Genomic DNA, 13,859 nt, shown 5'->3' on the forward strand with positions numbered 1-13,859 from the left:
TTGGACCCTAATTCTCAGAACTGGAATCAGTGTGGGCGGCTGTTTATGCCACGTCCAGCTCTTTAGAGCAGTGAGCACATGGCCTTGTGTTCCAGCCTGCTCTGCCCACCCTTCCTCTCCCCTCGCTGCACAGCCGGCCGGGCTGTCTTCACCAGCTGCGAATATCTGCCCCTCAGAAGCTGTTATTCCGTTTCACAGAGAGATTGGCAAATTGCTTCTGGAAAAGGAGGACATGGTTTCCCTTCCACCGCATCTATCATTCACGTTAGGTTCAGTCTTTTTTTTTTTTTAATTTAAAAAAAAATTATTTATTTTTGGCTGCGTTGGGTCTTCGTTGCTATGCACGGGCTTTCTCTAGTTGCGGCGAGCGGGGGCTACTCTTTCACTGCAGTGCGTGGGCTTTTCATTGCAGTGGCTTCTCTTGCTGCGGAGCACGGGCTCTAGGGCACGCAGGCTTCCATACTTGCGGCACAGGGGCTCAGTAGTTGTGGCTCGTGGGCTCTAGAGTGCAGGCTCAGTAGTTGTGGCACAAGGGCTTAGTTGCTCCACGGCATGTGGGCTCTTCCCAAACCAGGGATCGAACCCATGTCCTCTGCATTGGCAGGCGGATTCTTAAACCACTGCGCCACCAGGGAAGCCCCTGGTTCAGTCCTTTTTAAGAATGTTTACTTTGAGAGAACAAAGCCTGTTAACTTTGGTTGTCCATTTTCCCCTACAAAAAAATACAACACCCCACCTAAAGATTAAGAAAAAAGACTGAAAGTGGTATAGGTAGCAAAGTCTACTGATGCACTGACTTGGGGCCTCGAGGAGCAAAGTGTGTTCAAAAGACGAGAGAGGGCGAGGCAGAATACAGCTGTCTGGTCAGCTTTTCGCAGGTGACGTTTGTACAAAATCGGGTATTCTACGTGTGCTACCTTCAAACTCTGCAAGCACCACTTCCTCCAAAACGCTGGTCCAAATGGTCACCGCAGACTTCCAAGCCCAGAGAAACTTCTTCAGACTTCATGTTTCCATTTTTACCCTCATCCATTCTTCCCACGTTATAATTTGCTCCTGTCTACAACAAAAACAAAAAGCCATCTAGAAATGGTGGTCGAAGCCAAGGCAGTTCAGACCCCAAAACAAATGAGAGACTGCTTGTCATCATTGATGGTGAACTAGCCCACAAGTTCTGAACGTCTGTGGTTTGTCCAAAGGGTGGACCCTGGGAAACCTCCAAAGGGCGGTCGTCAGCTGGCCACGGGTGCTGCTACCCTGTCATTGACTGCGCTGCCTGTAATTTTCAAGCAGGACGCTCCACATCACACGATACCAGCATCCTTCTCTGCGCTTTTTATAACACAAACGCTGAGTTTTCGCTGAACAAGCCCTCACTTGTCCAAGCCTCAGTTAGTCTTTTGTATGACATATGTAGATTGGTATTTTTATTGACTTCTGAAACACACCAAATGTCATCCAAGGAGGAGTTGGGTGTCATTTCACAGAAACACTTAAGTCCTCTATCACAAGCACTGGAAGGGACGTTGGTGGTCGTGTACTTTAATCTACTCATCCATCCAGTGCTTCAGAAATAGGTTAGGAGAAGTGAGTATTGTATTTAAGTTTATGCAGATCATTCTAGAAAGAGTCATAATCAGAGTCCTGGCTCTCTGATTTCTGAACCAGAGCTCTTTCCACTTGGAGAGTCCAAAGTACAAGATTTAATCTTTTAAAGGGACGCTTTATTGGCCATGGCAAAAGAAAATGAAAAAAAGTTATTGAAAATACAGAAAGAAGCTAGAAGCCTGATGATAACCAATTAAGTTAATATATCTTCTCAATTAAACCTTCTATACAGAAGCAAAACTGTGGAATTTGCATTCCTCTGCTTATCTTCCAAAAGAATTCCTAATGAGCTGTGGGGTGACCCAAAGGCGAAGAAAGAGAGGAAAAAGACAGCAAAGAGCCTTGATGGTCCAGCCTCGGACCCCTATGCTCAGGGCACAAAGAGACGCCCATCGGCTTCCCTCTCCTCTAGTGGCCCCCGGCTGCAGCAGGCATTTGGCCCCCTCATCCCTGTGGTCCATAGCAGGATGTGGTGAGGGGACTCAGGTCCCTAACAGCTGTCTGCTTCTGAGGAGAGAGGGTATACAGATTGCTGAGTGACCGGCTGCCAAGGGCTGCCAGCAGAAGCTGAAAAGCGCTACATTAAGCCCAACATCATTATTATTAAACCTACAATTTAAAACCAATTATGCTTTGCAGAAGACTGCAGCCTCCATTTAAACCACTCCTGGAGGAAAATAAAAAGCCCATTATACAGAGTTCAAGGCAAGCTATAGAAGCGCTTATGCCACATGGAGTTGGCATTCAGGCACAAATTAATACTAGTAACCCTGGGGTTCCCACTCAAATAAAAGCAGGACAGTGGAAAGCAAATGCTAGAGAATAAAAGCAAGAGGCAAACGTCCTCTTTTTAATGAAAAGCAGCTAGATCTCCTTGCAATTTCAAGATAAATATACCTATTTGCTTCAGTGGGGAAAAGTCTGACATGTAAATCAGAGGTCCTAAACTGGAGCCAGGCCCTCCGAAAGGTGCTGGCTGGGGACAAAAAAAAAAAAAAAAAAAAAAAAAAGGTGGGGGGGGATATCATTTGCTAACATCTAGGAATCAATGCTTTCCATGCAAAAATTCTGAATTTGCAACTTCTCTTGACAAATCAGGTTATCCAGGAACACTGTGGCAATGTCTGTCTAGAGCCAAGGCTTGGTTGTTGTCGACTTTAAATGGATGGATCAGCACACACTCTCTTGTTCACCCCAGTCTCCACCACTCCCTATTGCCTCCCAAGAGAGACCCTGCATCTATTGCCTCTTACCATCTTTTAAAGGGTGACGAAGAAAGTGAAATCTTTCTTATAATGGCATCTCTATCAAAAATACTAATCTCACTTCATTTATTTATATTCTCCATCTGACATATCTTAGACATTTGGTTGTTTGATTCCTGACCCAAATCTTCTTTAGGAGACAAGTGTCCTGCAGCTGCTGAAAATGAGTCATAAAGGAAGTCAACTTCAATTTGAATAATAGTTATCAAGTGCTTACTGGGTTCAAGAGACTGCACTGGGCCTTGGGGGAGGGACTCAACGATAATTAAGGCTCATCGTTTCACCGTGGGCATTCCAGCTCAAAAGACTGGGTAAGACCCTGGAGAAGATGATGTCATAAAGAAGGTATAAACCACTATGGGGTTCAGAGGCGGCAGAAACCACATCTGGCTGGGACATTAGGAATGGGCTTCGAGGAAGGGGTGGTATTTTGACAAGTGAACAAGGAAAGCAAGTTCTCAAGAGAGAACAAGGTGAGCATTTGCAAAGGCAGAGAAACACCAGCGTGTGCAGGGAACAGGGAGGAATACTCCCCCAAAGATGTATAAACTTGGAAAGAGAGGGGCTGGGCTGTTGAACTTCTGGGTTCTGTTCCCACCTCCTCCCCCAGCCCAGCTCCTGCAGAGGCGGCATCTTAAATCCCTGATGACAACTGAGTGATACGGAGGGGCCACCCTCACAAAAATCTCCTGTACTGAGAACGCCCAAACCACCACCCTGGATGCTGAAGCCACGGAATGGGGTTAGGGCTCAAGGTTATCAGTCAGCAGCACTGGCTGTTCCCGGACTCCGTTACTTAATGCAGCATCAACTGGGGCCCAGGCCCTGCCAGGGGGATGTCCAGGAAACTGACAAACAGGAAATTAGCAAACACATGGGTTTAACATCGTCTTTGCACCCAATTGCTGATGTATAATAAAAAGTCCTGCAATTCAGACTTGACTTCCCATTCTAGCCCATCCATCCTCAGAACACATAGTCTCTACCCTTAAAATGCACTCTGAGTCCAAACTCGTCTCGTTATCTGCACTGATGTCCCTTTCTCCCAAGTCCCCTAGCCCTAGTCCTCTGCGAGAACCTCCCACTGGTCTCCCTGCTTCTCCCCTAACCCCTCATAGTCTATCCTCTGCACTGGGGGAAAGGCAGTCTGATCATGTCACTCTTCTACCCCTCATAGTCTATCCTCTGCACTGGGGGAAAGGCAGTCTGATCATGTCACTCTTCTACCCCTCATAGTCTATCCTCTGCACTGGGGGAAAGGCAGTCTGATCATGTCACTCCTCTAACGCAACACACTGAATAGCATCCCGTCATGCTTGGAATAAAATCAAGTCCTCACAGTGGCTTTCACAGTGCTGTACACCTTATTCCTGACTACCTCTTTCCCTCATCTGCCACCCCATCCTCTTCGCTCCAGGCATGGTCATTCGGGTATTTACCGAGTCCTTACCCAGTGCCCAGCAGCCCTCTAGGTGCTAGGAATACACCAGGAACAGTGACCCACTCGCTCTTTCTTGAATACAGTGAAAATGCTCCTGCCTCAGGCCCTTTGCACTTGCTGTTCCCTCTGCCAGAAACAATCTGTGCTTCAGTTTCACATGGATCCCCACCTCACATAGCTCACTCAGCCCTTCACAAATACCCTACCCAGAATGGCACCCCTAATTATCCAGCGTCTCATCCCCCTTTGGTTGCTTCCTAGCTCCTGTCATTAGCAGACCTTGCCTTATGTTATAAATACATTTGTGCATCACGTTTACCGTCTGCCTCCTCTACTAGAATGCAAGCTCCACGAGGACAGGGCCTTTGTCTGTTTTGCCCACTGTGGTATCCCTCAGATCTAGACAAATACTTGTCACATCACAACTGCTCATTAACTATTTCCTGAATGACTGAAATAAGGGCTAATTTTTAGGCCTCACAGGAGCCAGCAGTGGTCAGAAAAGAAGGAAGCAAGGGTGAGCTGCCTGAGGCAAAGGCAGGGCTTGAGGATGGGCTGGACTCCAAAGGCCACCTTCAATGAAGATAAAGGCAAAAGGGAGCAATGACTTTTTCAACTGGGAGAAAAACCACGACCCAAAGTGTGGCAGTGGGATGTGGCATGGCAGGGGCTGGAGAGGGCAAGCTGGCCCACGTGACCCTATAAAGGTCAGCTCCTGGGCGATCTTAGCTGAGGATGAAGTTGGATAGGAAGGGCAGGATCGGTTGCTTTTAAAAGCACCTGCCTGGTCAGGGGTCCATCTCCAGAAATCCTGATTCAGTAGGCCTGGGAATGGCCCAGGAATCTGTATGTCTAGCAGGTTTGGGAACCCTGGAATGGAGAACCCTGCAATCCCAAAGGTAAACACCACCAGAGTAGGATGCCGGTTTTCTATAGACCACTTATCTCCTTATGCCCTTTGTGAGCCTCTCCCAGAAGGGGGAGCCAGGGATAGCCACGGTGGGGAAAGAAGCAGTCTTGAGCATCGGGAAAGCAGGGCAACCCAGGGACACTTAGAGGAGGGCACAGGGAATGCAGGCAAGCACCAAGAAGATGAAAACACTGGAACCGCACTTCCACCTTCTTCACTCTTTAATCAGCTGGGCTTGATGGAGACAGATGTCTACCCCAGATTTACTGCCTAGCTAATTACTTAACGTCTTTGAGCTTCATTTGCTCATTCACTCACCTATCTTGGAAAACAAAAAAACGAACCAAAATCAGTGGGCCTACCATGTGCGGCTGATCTAAGCCAAGATATGCACAGATCAAGCATCATTCTTGCCACTTAGTTCCACCAGGAGACAGATAAGCAAGGAAACAACTTCAAAACAGTAAACACTATCTCACAGAGTTGTTGCAAGGATTTAAGAAGTAAATATAAATTAAGGGCCCACATAAAATAGAGAGTCAACAAGATCACTTCCAACCACTTACTCTCTTAGAGCTGCTCCTATTTTAATAAGTGCTGACAAGGGACTGGTGCATCCCAGATCAGGGTTATCCTAACTGCCATTCCAGGTCTGGGAACCACTGCCCTAGAGGCGGTGCTAGAGAGACATACAGACTAGGACAGTCAACCCACACCAGACACTCCCAGGCGCAGCAAGCCCAGCCCGCTGGAATCCCAATGCACAGATAACCTAAAACCTTCTCTGAGTCTTTGGTTTCAACCTTCACCCCAACCAAGTGTGTGATCGGAGCTGCTGATGAGCAGCAAACTGGAGAGATTTAAATTTCATCTCCTTTTAATTTTCCCACCCACCCCCTGCCAAAAATGCCTACACGCAGGGAACAGCCTACGCGGAAAGATGGCCAGAAGGCGGGCAGCAGGAGAGAAACATCACAGATTCTACTGCTGGGGGGAGTCGGGAAGACCCACAGCCTTCTCAGGCTGGGAGCGAGGGAAAGCTCCACGAGCCCTGATCAATCTGGGCCTCGTTTTGGCTTCAATCAGAGCAGGTGTGGTTCTGCGTGTTAGGATTACGTGTTACATTTTGGAAAGGGGGGGACCATTTTTAAAGCGGTGTGATGGTCATTTTTCTGGTCCACCCACCTACCTTACAGACGAGGAGAGGAGTGTGGGGAGGGGAAGGGACACGTCCACAGTCACACAGACCATCTGTGAGAAAGTCAGGTCTAGAATCCAAGTCTTCTGTCTCTACCACTCTCATCTCATACTGGTAACTAAACTAACCACCACCGACCATACAAAATCTATTGGCCAAGGACACTGTTTGCCTAACCAAATATCTTGATGCTCAATCTGGGAAATGGGGCTGGCACTCCCAGGTGGCTCATCTGAGCAAGGCCCCAAAGCTTACCAGCAAAATGGCCAACCAGACATTTCCAGAAGGAATCTCTGCGGTCAAGTCAGCTGCCCATTGCATCATTTTAAATTTGTGACTTCAGTCCCACTCGGCCTGAGATTATTCATGGTAAACTAAAGAATGGGGGCCTTTCTTGAGAATAAAAGTATATGCAGGGTTTTAACAAAGAAAAAAAAATAACATACCTAGGGAATCCCAGCTCTCTCACGCTCAGGACCCAGAGCCCTGCAGTCATTCATGCACGGCTCGTGGGCCGCGGTGTGAGTGAGGTGCCCCGTGGGAGAGCGTGGCGGCCAGCCCAGCTCAGGTGCAGGCTTGTGGGACTGCGTTTTTGGAAAGCTAGCTCTCTGAGGTCAGGTTGTAGGGCCATTCACACCACAGGGAGTGGGATGGCACAAGCCTGGCATGTGGAAAAACAGAACAAGTAGATGGATTTGATGGCTCTGCCATGAGGAGGAGCAGAAGCCAGCACTGAACATGCCCTGGAAACCTGCCAGCATTGGCAGAAAAGTCAGCAAGCCACAAGAGCTCTCACTGGGAGCTCCTCTGCACGGTGTGTCGAGGACAAAAGGAGGTGGATGCTTGGGTCACTCCTTGTCAAGTTTTGGGGTCTTGAGACAAACACACGCCAACCAAAGGGCTCCTTGGAAATAAGGCAGAGCACAGTGGAAGGGAGATCTTGCCCAAGTAGCCCCTGAAACTCAGGGGCGGGGGAATGTACAGGAGGGAAAACCTTTCATGTGAAGACTGTTTGCAATGAACAAAAGTATCAGGTTCTTGTTTACTCTTGCTGCCTTGGGATAATAGCATTTCATTTCACTTTTAGAAGTATCCTAATTTGATTTTTAAAAAAGCCTATGGTCACCCTAGTCAAAGGGCCTTTTCTAAGGGTGATAATTTAAAATTCCATTTTTGAGCACAATCTCCTAATCTCTCAATCCGTGCCAAGGATGACAAACAGCTGGCCTGCCAGGCCCCCTCACTCCCCTCCCCGTGACAGACATTGTTAATGGATCACAGCTCTTCTTCCTGCTGATCCTAGACATAGAATCTTCTCAAAACAAGTCTGCTGACGGCCAAGGAAATGAGTTGACTCCTGAGTAGATACTGATTTGCCCTGGCTGGTCTATATCTCATCTGTTCAGGAAGCCACTCATGAGGGCTTCCACTTCCTGAGGCCATGAAGACACAGCCACAAAAGCCTTGCCCTGGCTACACCTACCTAGGCGTTTGTCTTGGCCAAAGCCAAGACTACTCTTTTATTTTGGGGGGAGGAGGGGGGGATTGGCAGTGACTCCTGCCCAGCACGCCAGGAATCCAACCAACACTGCCCGACTTCCAAGCAGACCAAACCGGCTAGAGCCCCACAGCTCTGTTGAGAGCCCTGTAAGTGGTTGCTCACGCTGCTCCAAGGCACAGTCTCCATAGCGGCTTGCTCTAATGCTAGGCCCTCCCGTGGCTTTATGGATCAAATTTCACTAGTTTTTGTTTTTTAGTTTTTCCTCCCAGAGTTTGGCTGTGGTAGGAGTCACACTTCAGACAAACTCTGCTAAAATTTCACATGCTGTTTCCTAGAACAGACCCTTTAGTTCTTGGTATCAGAAAAAATTCATTTACATGGTTTAGGGAACACCTTACTACTAAAGTATACAATGAGCATTACACTGAAAAGTGCAGATTTTCACCAAGGCAGGACATGGGGGCATAAGTATAACTTGAAATCAAAGAAATTTGACCTCACAAAGACCTCCTTCCCTCCAAAGAGGGGAAGATACTAAAGCAGGAAGGCTAAGAGGCTAATGGCACACTCCTCTAGGAATGGACAGGTCTCTAACTAGCGTGGAGTATGGAGAAGTGAGCAATAGGTGTGCACAGTGAAGGGCCAGTGAAGACGGTTTGGCCACAGGTTCACAGGTTCAGTGAGACCTGGAAAAGGATCTCTTAGGTGGTGTGTGAGAATTTCCTGGAGGAGGGACACTTCTAAGATCTGTTTTATTTTTTTCAGCAAATGTTTATTGAGCACCTACTATGTATCTGGCACTGTTCTAGATGCTGGGAAGAAACTAATGAATAAAGCAGACAGAGATAAAAGTCAGTCTCCTTCTCTCTCTCTTTCTCTCTACCTCTTTCTACACCCCCCCACAGGTATTAACAGCATTTTTATTTGGATGGTGGGATTGTCTTTATTACCCTTTCGCTCCATCCGTATTTTCTGATTTTTCTACAACAAATATGAATTTCTTTTTTAGTATGAAAAATACTATTTAAAAATTAAATATGAACAAGAAAACGCTGAGCACAAGCACCAGGAAGATGCAAGGCAAGGGGCGTCTAAGGGACACTCAGGATCCGTTCATTTGAATGATGAAGCTGAGGACAAGGGTGACCCAGTGACTGGCATTCTCACTCCGTCCTCTCTAGTCTCTCCAGGGACCTGCTGAGGCCTCAGCCTGCAGACTTCAGGTACCCCAGGTGGAGACAGAGCCAGGAGCAGAAATGACACACACTAACACAGAACTTCTTATCTTACCAGGATCAGAATTTTTTTAGCACTACTAAGCTTTTTAGTAAAGTTCTCTAAAGCCCCCTGAAATCATTTGAATATATCCTTAGCCTCAATAATTATACATACAAAGAAAAAAAAAAAAAGGACAAAGAGAACACAGGTTTTACACTAAGATTCTTTCCTGTTCGAACTACAAAGGGAAAAAAATCTTTTTTCTTTTTCTTTTTTCTTCAGAATTAGCATCAAGATATCAAGCACTGGCAAAGAGAATAAATGTCAAGAGAAAAAAGATTTTATGACTCATTCAAATGATATCAATATCAAAGACACTCTTGAAGCAAGTCATTTTCTTTCCTTTTTTATTTTTAAAGGGAATGAAGACCCTCTCTTGGACACCAGCTGAGACAGAAAGAACGTTTTTTGCCTAATAAGGAAGTGGCTGACCCTCCCCTGATCCTCCTCTGTCAGTGGCCAGTAAACATGGGTGAGACAAGCCCTGCCCTGGTTTCGAAAGAAACCAAACTGACAACTCTGCCCAAATCTCAAGGAACTGATATAATTTTCAGTATATGCCTGTGATTTAGAAAAGGAAACCACTTTAGAGCAGGGTGAAGCCAACCACCAAGCCATAACCCTCAACAGGACCATGCTTTTCAGTTCAATTGTGGCAAGAGAAATTCCACCTATGAACTCTTTAGAAAGTAACAACCTCAGAATGTTCCAGACAAACCCAGTTCTATGGACTTTGGAGGCCAGCCCTGTATAACGCTGTTACCACATTGATAAGAAGTTGCATGCGCTTGGGGTTATAAAATAGGCAAAGTTAGAGCGGAAAAATTGAAAGACCAGGACAGAAAAACTACACATGTGATGTCACCTGAGCCATTTACCTGCGCCGGAAATACTGATTTCATTGCTCACGCTCCGGCCACTCAGAATGCAGAGTCATTGCCTGGGACAGCAAACGACACATCAGGTAGGCCTGGCTATTCCGCGTTGTCCATGGGCGCACCTCCTCCGTTGCTTCAGTATCGAAGGCAGTATCTAATCTCCTGGCTGAGAATCCGACAGAGAGTGGGCCCTCTAGGAGGGGTTGCTGGGGACGGATGAAGGGACGGGTAATGTCGCTATTATGAAAGACCTGCCCTGTAAGAACCTGTAAGGATGCCACTGGGCCTGCCTTCAGAAGAGCCATTTACACATCCTTCTAGCAATAACTTCGGCTGTTCGGTCCACGAGCGATTTATTATCTGCAAAATGCTAGGTACCGTACAAGATATAGGAGTAGAAAAATAGGACAGAGTTCACACTCTAGTTGAAGAGGAAAGACAGGCAGCAACTAGCAGTAGAATATAATCAAGTATGAAAACATGTTATATAGACTCACAGGAGGTCAAGAACAATGGATGGATGGCACGGCAAACTCACCAAGAGGAAAAGAGTTCTCATGTTATTCATATAACATCCTCCAAAAGGAAAGATAGACTGGCTAGCCTAAAAGAATATTTGGAAGAGTTTCGAATTTGTTTAGAAGCCCACTTTTTCACCCAGAACTACCAATTAACATAGAGCAGAGAAATTACTCGATAGTTAGATAGGTAGACAGATAGATAAAGTAATAGAAACAATATCGTCTGATTCCCAGCTTCTAGAAGAAGTTGATAAGTCAAATGCCTTCAGAGGCCAAGCATATAAATCTGATCAAACACCTATGTTCTGAGTGTTCTACACCCATTTTTTCACTTAGTCCTTGGTGCAATCCTCTCGGAAGATACAAATAATTATCCCACTTAGATTAAGAAACAGAGGGTCCAGCAAGTTACGGCTTTGCAAGTTCACGAGTTTGGCTGAAGTCACACAACCAGCAAATGGTTCAGCAGAGACTCGGGGAGGAAGTTCTGCCTTCAGAGCCCCAGCCTCCATCATCACTCCCCTCTCTCACCATGGAGACATGGCAGCAAGTGCTGGGCCTGGTGGGGGCTGAGGCCTGGACCCCCGTGACAGTGAACAGCCGCTACTGAGTTCCAGCAGATGGGTGCATGCCAGAATGCCAGGACCCAGAGAAGTAAACAAACAAACAAACAAACCCACACTTAAAAATGTGAAATCTCTTGATTTTAATATATTGACAACAAATCCGATCCTTAAAAAATGAAAAAGAAGCATTCAGCAAACCCAACAAAACCATGTGCAATGAGCTTCAGCCCACGTCCCTCCAGTGGGCAACCTCCGCTTTATACTTTGCCACGGCTCATCTCACATGGGTGGTTTCACTTTTCACAGTAACCTTGTGAAGGAATTATTATTATTTCTGATGGAAAATCCCTGAAGGCTCGGGGAAGGTGGATGACTTTCCTGCAAATGCACCTGTTCGCAAGCAGAGGGCCTGGGCTCAACATCCAGGCCCTTGGCGAATGAAGCTGGGCTCCCTTGAACTCCACCACACTGACGGTGCGTCCACCTGGCAGCCTGCTGGAGAGAGCTGTCCTTTGATTTACAGGTTGTTCCCTTTTCCCTATGAAAATGTAACTATCCATAGGCAAGGTCATGGGTTGAAGTATTTACTGGGCAATGAACCTTGCATTTAATAAACATGTATTTGAAAGAAGGAACCAGATCCTTTCCAAAGAGCAGTTTTCCTGGGGGGAGAGTTGCAGACAGCATGAGAAGAGGGATGGGGTGGGGGCATCATGAGGAGGAGCGAACACTACGGAAGCAGATGTACAAGCATCTCTCTGCTTCATAGTCTTGCCGAGATCTGGCACTGGTGGATCTACTCCTCCCCCGGGAGACCTGGCAATGAGAGGAACCTGCAGTACCTGATGGTCTCCCCCAGACTCTCACTAGTAACAGAGGGAAATTTGGGTGAGAAATCCAGTATTCTGACTGCAGGTTCAGCTTTCTCTTTTATTTTTCCTGAGGCCACCCTCTTGTTTATCACAACAGACTAAGCCCAGAGCTGTCCTGACTTTGCAGGTCTCAGTTTGAATTCACTATAGAGCTATGGATGCCAATGTATCAAAATAAGACCCCGAGTAAATTCTCGGGGAGAGCTTTTCTTAAAAAAATAAGTAAATAAATTCTGACCCTTAACTGAATCAATTCTCATTGCAAAAAACAAAAAAAAAAAAAATGGAGAAAATAGAGAAATACATAAAGAAAATAAAGTCACCCACAATCTCACCAATCAGAGACAACCACAATTTTGGATTCCTTCTTCAGTCTTTTTCCAAAGTGTGTGTGCGCGCATGTGTGTGTACACGTGTAGTATTTTGTGCTTAGTTGAGGTCATACTCTATACTCCATTTTTAAGCTTGTATTTTCACTTGTTATATCTTAAACATTTTACCGTATCGTTATAATTCTTCAAAGACTGATGTTTTAATAACTGGGCAGTACTATAACAAATGGATCACCATAATTTATTTTACTAGTTCTATTCCTTGGGACTTTAGGATATGGCCCATTTTTTTTTGCATCATTAAGTGATGCTCTGAGGAATACAAAATTGTCTCTATTTCCAATTTGTTCTCCAAGATGTATTTATAAAAAAGGAATTCGGGGCGACAGGGCACGCACCCTGAGTCTCTTTATACACATTGTCAACATGCTTTCCGAAAAGACTATAGCAATTTACCTTAAAATTGTAAAAAAATCTTTGCCCCTTAGTCTTTCTTAACTTCAGAAACAACTGCTCTTCTGAAGAGATGGGGCTCCCTCCCCTTGTGTATCGCTAAATAATACTTAGGCAATAACTGCAGCTGTGTTCTTCCCCATGAAGCTTTTATTTCATTTCGCTTCATTTTTGACTAGTAAATGACCATGCAACACTTGCTAAAAGAGGCAAAAATGCACTTTATTGTTTTTCTCTGGTGAGTAGGCTGCAGTGAAGTTCTGTGAAACGGAACTGAATCTATCCCAATCACGTAAATCAAGATGAACAGGTCTGAAGGAGAAGCATTCCATTTGAAATGGCAGTGGTGATTTAGAGCCATGTGGCCAAAATGCCCATTAGCTGTTTGTCATGAATATTTTTAGAAAGTGCAGAACAAGACTGTGACGAGAACCAGGGCCATAGTGTCCCCGTCTCCCCAGGAATCTGCCTGAAGCCTTCCAAAGCTGGCCAGGAATCAGCTGTGCTCCCTGGGCTGACAAACCCGACACATACACACCCCGAAGAGCATTAGAGGCACAGCAGATGGAGACAGGACACACAGCTGCTCTGAGGACCGTCCCTCCGAGGACTGGCCCTCTGAGGACGGTCAAGAGTTCCACTTAGTGCAGGTAAAGAACTTCTGTTATCAGACTGTGCAGACATGAGAAAGGTTGAGGTTAAAGCTGAGGACCCCATCTGTGGTGATGTGGACCATTATTTCTCAGCTGTCTGAAATGATTCTGGGGAAAAATCCCATGATCTAAATATATTATAGATTTCAATCTCTCTAACCTTCAAAAAATGTCCTTTTCATTGCTCTTCTTCAGGTCTGAGGTTTTTCAGAGTGAATGAAGCTTGTGGCAGAACTGTGTGACCCTGAGCAAGTCACTTAATCTCTCTGAGCCTCAGTTTCCTCATCAGAAAAGTGGGTCAATAATAATGTCTGCCTCGTAGGGGTCTTGTGGGAATTAAACAAAATAATCCATACAAAGCACTCAGCAGAACACCAGTACTG

General features: G+C 46.0%; 1 protein-coding gene and 1 long non-coding RNA gene across 7 annotated transcripts in view; one reads left to right on the forward strand and one right to left on the reverse strand.

Annotated features, from left to right (window-relative positions):
* Positions 1-13,859, reverse strand: part of PDZD2 (PDZ domain containing 2) — a 372,225-nt gene that overhangs the window by 269,326 nt on the left and 89,040 nt on the right. The window lies entirely within an intron of this gene.
* LOC309657769 overlaps positions 4,105-13,859 on the forward strand; it is a 36,468-nt gene continuing 26,713 nt past the window's right edge. The window contains exon 1 of the long non-coding RNA XR_014261886.1: positions 4,105-13,473. This is a non-coding gene — a long non-coding RNA (uncharacterized lncRNA). The remainder of the gene's footprint in view (positions 13,474-13,859) is intronic.

Source organism: Balaenoptera physalus, assembly GCF_965194825.1.
Source record: "Balaenoptera physalus genome assembly, chromosome: 3".
In the NCBI taxonomy this organism is placed as follows: domain Eukaryota; kingdom Metazoa; phylum Chordata; class Mammalia; order Artiodactyla; family Balaenopteridae; genus Balaenoptera; species Balaenoptera physalus.